The following is a 6,821-nucleotide window of genomic DNA, read 5'->3' as shown; positions in this document are numbered from 1 at the left end:
AGACAGTCGAGTGACAACGAAGGACACCTTGGGGTTCCAGGAACACTCACCACAGGTGTAGAGGCGTGCCAGAGGACCGGGAGTTTAACTGCGAAACAAGCTATGATAAATAATAATTCAAGAATTGTTTTAAAAAGTAGGTCGTTCGAGGCTTTACCCTATACATCAAATCATCATATTTCATTTTATGCTTACACTTATATACAAGGTCTCGCATGTTAGAGAATTCAGGGTTCGATAGTTTAACCCTCTTCTGTAACGCGACATAATTAATTATGTGCCCAAGGACACATCTCGGGCAAGAGAATTATCATATTACACCGGAGGGCATTGAGAACCAATCGTTAAAGGTTTTATTTATTTATTTATTTATTTTTTGCAGTTTTAAATTAATGTAATTCCCAATATCATACATTCCTTGTCACTCGTTCTTTAGTTTCCACTCAAAAATATCTCTTAGACTTTGATTTTTCTGTAACTAGAAAAATGGAACACAGCCGTCTAGGTGCAATGCAGTTGTAAGCTATACTTCTGTTGTGCCAAACAAATTCATCGAGAAATCAACTAATTTCAAAAAAGCATCGAAGATAAATTGCCAACATTTGAAGATAATTTTACAAGAATATATATTATATGAAATCATTGTGCCGAGTCGAGAAAAATTTGGATACAATAAAGCTGACACATACGATGTTAATCATTTCTTTCCAAATGGACACATTCCACCGGAATGATACAAGACATGTCTAGGACAGTTAACCCCCAGGGGCAATTCCCCCCGTGGGTAATTGTCCTTGGAGGCAAATGTCCTCGGAGGTAATTGTCGAGGAGGGGATCTTAACCCACCAATATTTCACGTTATTCCAGTTTCCATCCGTTAATTTAAAACAAAAATATTAATAACCTGCATCTTAAATATGACTAATTCTTTTTATTTATTTTTTTTTTCAGGCTTTTCAGAGCCATATATCAGGTTATACAAACTTTACGTCGGCTACCCGACTCCTTCCTTTGAATATTACCAAAAAACGAAAATTCAATCATATTCGAGTTACAGATTATTAACAGTTTCGTTTTTAAATCAGGGGTGGACACTGAAATACGGAAAAGGAAAAGGAACGAGAATTCTATGATCCATTGTACGCCTGTTCTCCATTTGCGTTGAAGATGTGGCTTAACAAAGGCTGGACCTTAATCGGCTTAGCTCAGAGAAAGCCTCCTCACTGGAGTGATGACCTCTGCATCACAATCTATCTGTCTTTCCGCGATGGAGGGTGAAGATCCACTTTCGGATTCCAAGGAATTTGGGAGAGTTCAGGGCCAATACAAACCGTGGCCACGGTTAAACTACGGGGCGACAAGAGGCGAGGAAATTGGTGGGGGAATTACCTGCAGGAAGGTCGAGCGGGTGTTCACGTTTTTAAGCTTTTAATATGCAGCACCAACCAACCATGTAAGGCCCCTCTCCCACCAAGAAAAATAGTTAAAAATGCGTCGCAGTAATCGAGTTCTTTGTACATCGTATAATCAAGGCCGCCGAAAATATGGATCTATCTTTCGGTGGTTATGGTATGATCCGCGGCCCATGAAACATTCAGCCACAGCCCGGTGGTGGTCTGTGCTATAGCGTTGCTAGATGCATGACCATGGCAAACTTTATCCTTAAATTAGATAAAAACTACTGACGCTACAGAGCTGAAATTTTGTTATGTTTGATGATTGGAGGGGGATGATCAACATATCAATTTGCAGCCCTCTAGCCTCAGTGGTTTTTAAGATTTGAGGGCGGACAGAAAAAGTGCGGACGGACAGACAAATAAGTATCTCAACCGTTTTCTTTGACAGAAAACTAAAAAACGAACCATGATTAGATTTTCATCGTCATAGTGCTTTTGCAAAGCCACAACGCTCCTCACAAAGCATTATTATCCGTCGCCACAACGCGGGAGAGAGAGAAAACGTATCGGAAAATGCCACCAGCTATTCCATCGTCAGTTGAAGAGGGAGAGGCCTCGTGACTGAATATCTAAATGAAAGATGACCCACAAGCAACAGAACAGAAATGCTAAGGACTGGGATAATGGTAACCATGACTTTTGTGCCGAAGCTAAACATACAAAGCATATTCTTCGGCCTCTTTGTTAACTTAAGAAGTCTGATGAGTTTTTGTAAGGTTTAAAACTAAATCCACTTTCATATGCTCTATGTATATTAGAAGGAATGGCTCAAAATTATTAGTGTTTGACATGACCGGTAAACTTTAAAAACAGGAATACTGCTGTCCTGCTTTTTATACTTTAATTATGAAGTGTGGTTGTTCATTAGTGTTTATTCAGGCGAATTGATGAACATGGCTACAGAAGAATTCTTAATTGTAACATTGGAGTTATAGGAATAAGTGACTGCTGTGCATCGGGTATTTTCAAATAAAAACAAGGGATGATGTTTATCTGTTTCCAGGTGAGATTAATGATTTCAACTAATAAACATAAAGATATTTAACTGAGGGCCTCAGAACCACAGAGTTGTAAACGCCACCCCCACCAATATTGAGTTAGGAGTACCAGTAGATTTGGCAACGTTTCCTCTGTCTATTTGTTGCATTTCTATGCTATTCAGGAGTTTCAAAAAGGTCGAAATCCCCACTTGAGCAGTAGGAATTAGCGATTCTGTCTACATGAATGAATGTTGCGTCGCGCGGAGGTTACAGCCTCATAAGAGCTCAGTTAGAACCACAAGGAAGCATGTGCACAGCAAAGAGTGAGCCAATGAGAGCGCGCGTCACTAAGCGGGTAGTCAGTTCTAAGCCAATCAGCATTTTTCCCCATAAGGCGCCCGTGAGTGTCGGCCAATCAGCGCACAGTTTACAGTCTCCGCTATTGTTTACATTCTCCACCTCCCCTTATTTTCAAGTTCTTTAGCGGATGTACAGTATTTTCATGGTGAGTACAGATTAAAATATTTGCTTTTCTTAGAGAAGTAGTAGCGAGTGTAATAGTGTTATTTTTCTATAATTTTTTGTGTTTGATTATTATTATGATATTGGTGATGATTATTTTAAGGGCTAAACATTATGATGATGGAATGTTATCATGGTCAACATCATTATTACTAATATTACCGTATTATCATTATTATTTGCTATTTTCATTAATAATATTATTATCAATACTCCTATTATTATTATTATTATTATTATTGTTATTATTATTATCATCATCATCATCATCATCATCATCAGTATAACATCCATGATTGTTATACCACGAAAGTATTTCCATGGTGAGTACACATTTTATTATCATTTTAATATTATCAATATTATTATTATTATTGTTTTTTTTTTTTTTTTTTTTTTTTTTGCTCTATCACAGTCCTCCAATTCGACTGGGTGGTATTTATAGTGTGGGGTTCCGGGTTGCATCCTGCCTCCTTAGGAGTCCATCACTTTTCTTACTATGTGTGCCGTTTCTAGGATCACACTCTTCTGCATGAGTCCTGGAGCTACTTCAGCCTCTAGTTTTTCTAGATTCCTTTTCAGGGATCTTGGGATCGTGCCTAGTGCTCCTATGATTATGGGTACGATTTCCACTGGCATATCCCATATCCTTCTTATTTCTATTTTCAGATCTTGATACTTATCCATTTTTTCCCTCTCTTTCTCTTCAACTCTGGTGTCCCATGGTGTTGCGACATCAATGAGTGATACTTTCTTCTTGACTTTGTCAATCTGATCTGTTTGCACGTATCACCCTATCCGTTCTGATACCATAGTCCCAGAGGATCTTTGCCTGATCGTTTTCTATCACTCCTTCAGGTTGGTGCTCGTACCACTTATTACTACAAGGTAGCTGATGTTTCTTGCACAGGCTCCAGTGGAGGGCTTTTGCCACTGAATCATGCCTCTTTTTGTACTGGTTCTGTGCAAGTGCCGGGCATTCACTTGCTATGTGGTTTATGGTTTCATTTTTCGTATTGCACTTCCTACATATGGGAGAGATGTTATTTCCGTCTATCGTACTTTGAACATATCTGGTTCTTAAGGCCTGATCTTGTGCCGCTGTTATCATTCCTTCAGTTTCCTTCTTTAGCTCTCCCCTCTGTAGCCATTGCCAATTGTCATCGCTGGCTAGTTCTTTAGTCTGTCTCATGTATTGTCCGTGCATTGGTTTGTTGTGCCAGTCCTCTGTTCTTTCTGTCTTTCTCCTGTCTCTGTATATTTCTGGTCTTCGTCTACTTTTATTAGTCCTTCTTCCCATGCACTCTTTAGCCACTCGTCTTCACTGGTTTTCAGATATTGCCCCAGTGCTCTGTTCTCAATGTTGACGCAGTCCTCTATACTTAGTAGTCCTCTCCCTCCTTCCTTTCGTGTTATGTATAGTCTGTCCGTATTTGCTCTTGGGTGTAGTGCTTTGTGTAGTGTCATATGTTTCCTGGTTTTCTGATCTATGCTGCGGAGTTCTGCCTTCGTCCATTCCACTATTCCTGCGCTGTATCTGATTATTGGCACTGCCCATGTGTTTATGGCTTTTATCATATTTCCGGCGTTGAGTTTTGACTTGAGTATCGCCTTGAGTCTCTGCATATATTCTTTCCTGATCGTGTCCTTCATCTCTTGGTGTTTTATATCCCCTCCTTCCATTATTCCCAGGTATTTGTATCCTGTCTCATCTATGTGTTTGATGTTGCTCCCATCTGGTAGCTTTATCCCTTCAGTTTTACTTTGCCTTTTTGTATGTTGACTAAGGCGCATTTTTCTATTCCAAACTCCATCCTGATGTCCCCAGATACAATCCTTACAGTCTGGATTAGGGTATCTATTTCCTTGATGCTCTTACCATACAGCTTGATGTCGTCCATGAACATCAGATGGTTGATTTTGTTGCCTCTTTTCTTGAGTTGGTACCCTGCATCCATCTTCTGTTAGTACTTTTTGTCATGGGATCATGGCTACTACGAAGAGTAGTGGGATAGTGAGTCGCCCTGGAAGATCCCTCTCCTGATATTGACCTCTGCTAGTCTTATTCCAGAGCTTGTAAGTATTGTATTCCAGTTGCGCATTGTATTTGAGAAGCTGATGGTATTTTCCTCTGCCCCATATATTTTCAGGCATTCTATTAGCCATGTGTGTGGTATCATGTCGAAGGCTTTCTTATAGTCTATCCATGCCATGCTTTAGGTTGGTTTTCCTTCTCCTAGTGTTCTTCATTACCATTTTGTCTATCAGGAGCTGGTCTTTTTTTGTGCCCCTACACTTCCTTCTGCAGCCTTTCTGTTGGTGGGGGATGGTGTTTTGTCTCCTCTAGGTAGTTGTATAGCCTTTCACTGATGATACCTGTTAGTAACTTCCACATTATTGGTAGGCAGGTGATAGGCCTGTAGTTACTGGCTATATTTCCCTTACTCTTGTCTTTTTGTACTAAGGATGTTCTTCCTGTGGTCATCCATTTGGGTGCTTGGTGATTTGAGATACAATGCTGGAGTTGTTCTGCTATTCGTGGGTGTAGGGCCTTGAAGTTTTTGAGCCAGTATCCATGGACTTCATCGGGGACCTGGGGCTTTCCAGTTTGGCATTTTCTTTAGTTGGTGTCTGACTGTGTCTGTCGTGATGTCTGTGAATCTTTGTTTTATTCTCCCTGTTTCTTCTTCCTTGACTTCCTGGAGCCATGTTGCATGTTTGTTGTGTGATACTGGATTGCTCCATATGTTTTCCCAGAGTCTCTTACTTGGTTCGGCTTCAGGAATTTCTGGGTGGTTGTCTTCCCCTCTTAGTTGGCTGTATAGTCTTTTCTGGTTGGTTCCGAATAGTTTGTTCTGTTGGTATCCCTTATTCCTGTTTCATGTACCGTTGGATCTTGTGTGCTTTGGCCTTAAGCCTCTGTTTTACATCTTCTATTGTGTTGTTTAGTCCCTCTCTTGTACTTTGTATTTCTGGTGAGTTCCTCCCTTGTTTTCTTGCTTCTTAGCCTTTTTTCTGCCATCTCTTTCAGTTTTACTCAAGTCAGATCTCATCACCATGATTTGCTTTTCCAGGCGCCTTTTCCAAGGAGGTTGCTGTTTTGGTTTCTGTTGGGTTGTGACGGTGGTGTTGGTGTTCGAATCCCCATCAGTTCTGCTACTAATCTTGCTCCTGCATATGTCAAGTTATTTGTTTCTGTGATACTGGTGGTGTGTATTAGGCCCATTATTTCATTGACCTCACTTGTTTTCTCCCTTAATTTCTTGGTGTTGTAGGCTTTCATGGAGGGGATCCTTGTTCTCTCTGTATCTGGCTCCATCCATTGTTGTTATTATTATTATTATTATTATTAGTATTATTATTATATTATTATTATTATTATTATTATTATTATTATTATTATTATTATTATTATTACATCTATTGCTGTTATAGCACGAATATAATAACACTTTATTATCCTTTTACACATTTAATTATGGTTTAAATGCTGGTAATGAATAAAGTATACACAAATGTGAGGGGGTTAGGCGTACATTTTGAATGCTAGCGCACAAGCGCACCACACAATTTTTTTTTTTATTTTCACCAAAAATTTATAAAGGGTAGGGCTTTCATATGAAACATAGTTTAAATCAATATCTTTCTTAGAAGCAGAGTAATGAATGTTAGACTTTGAGGGTAATTTACTCATTTTTTAAAAAGTGGCGTTTACCACCTTGTGGTTCTGAGGCCCTCAACTTTCTCTTTCGCTATACTGATAATACCAGAATGGTTCTGTTACTTGGTTACAAAGTACTTTTCAACTACCGATTCTCAGGGTAAAGGTTGTTATAGGTAATCTTTAAATAACGAGTCATGT

Source organism: Macrobrachium nipponense, chromosome 25 (genome assembly GCF_015104395.2).
Source record: "Macrobrachium nipponense isolate FS-2020 chromosome 25, ASM1510439v2, whole genome shotgun sequence".
NCBI classification, from domain to species: domain Eukaryota; kingdom Metazoa; phylum Arthropoda; class Malacostraca; order Decapoda; family Palaemonidae; genus Macrobrachium; species Macrobrachium nipponense.
The sequence above is the reverse complement of the archived record's forward strand: the minus strand, read 5'-3'. Positions refer to the sequence as shown.